This window comes from Lipotes vexillifer, unplaced genomic scaffold, assembly GCF_000442215.2.
Source record: "Lipotes vexillifer unplaced genomic scaffold, Lipotes_vexillifer_v1.1 scaffold63, whole genome shotgun sequence".
Classification (NCBI taxonomy): domain Eukaryota; kingdom Metazoa; phylum Chordata; class Mammalia; order Artiodactyla; family Lipotidae; genus Lipotes; species Lipotes vexillifer.
In genome coordinates, this window is record NW_006784492.1 from 1,173,281 (window position 1) to 1,174,440 (window position 1,160).

Sequence of the window (1,160 nt, forward strand, 5' to 3'; positions counted from 1 at the left end):
GTCCCGGCACCTCTCCCCCGCCTGCCTCCCCTCCCTCTCCCCCGCCCCCCGGGCCTCCTCAGCCAGGAAGCCCTCAGGACAGGCCCCAACCAATCCACGTTGGTGGGAGGGATGGATGTCACCCCTCCCGGCTCCCCACCTCCCCTGGGGACAAACCTTCAGGAAGTGCCGCCCCCACCCCCTGTCCTCAGGCTTTAGAGCTTGGAGGATGTGCTCCCCAGGCTCTGGACAGGGCCTGTCTGGGGGCCGCCCCACCCTCGGTGCTCTGTGGCCCTGGCAGTTATCTTACAGCTCCGTGCCTCAGTTTCCTCTCCACGAAAGGGGGAGGAATAGCACTTGCTGCCTCACAGGATGTAGGGAGAGTCCCACGCAGTGGATGGTGGAGGAATGTCCGCAAGCACTTTGCGCGTGGCACGCAGTCGGCCCACGGGACCGGGAGGCTGCTCCATCCTACTGATTATTCCGCACACGGTCTCTGAAAAGCCACTTCAGACCCAGGCCCTGCCCCGAGAGCCCAGAGCCTGGTGATCGTGATGTCATCAGCGTGACAAGGGCTGTGGGGATCCGAGGAGAGGGCAGAACCCTCCTTTGGAGGTGAGCTTCAAGAGGGTGTAGGGTCTGGGGCTTCCCTGGTGGTCCAGTGGTTAAGACTCCGCGTTCCCAACGCAGGGGGCCCAGGTTCGATCCCTGGTCAGGGAACCAGATCCCGTATGCCACAACTAAAGATCCTGCATGCCGTAACTAAAGGTCCTGCATGCCGTAACTAAGACCTGGCGCAGCCAAATAAATAAATAAGAGGGTGCAGGGTCTGGATGCGGTCATGGGCCTGGGGGCTGGCGGGGTCAAGCCAGGAGCTCTGCCCCACCTGGGCCAAGGGTTCAGAAGCAAAGACAAGTCAGAGTGGCGACCCATTCGGCAGAGAAAGCCCTCGGGTACAGACCCTGGAGTTGGGGGTCTGTACCCTCTCTGGCAGGCCCTTCAGCCGCCTGGTGAAGTCTGGAGAGCCCTGCTCGGAATGATGTCTTTTAAATGCATAAAACAAGCTGCACAGCTTTACTAGGGGAAGCAATGCTCCTATTAATCCAGTTAGTTAAACATATAAATCCACAGTATGTACATGGCTTCTCTGTGAACCCTTTAAATAAGATCTGGCCAGCAGT

The 1,160-nt window shown here is 59.4% G+C and overlaps 1 non-coding gene across 1 annotated transcript; it reads left to right on the forward strand.

Annotated features, from left to right (window-relative positions):
- The first annotated feature begins 626 nt into the window (after positions 1-626).
- Positions 627-699, forward strand: TRNAG-CCC (transfer RNA glycine (anticodon CCC)). Its single transcript has one exon. It is a non-coding gene; the product is annotated as a tRNA-Gly (tRNA).
- Positions 700-1,160: the final 461 nt, after the last annotated feature.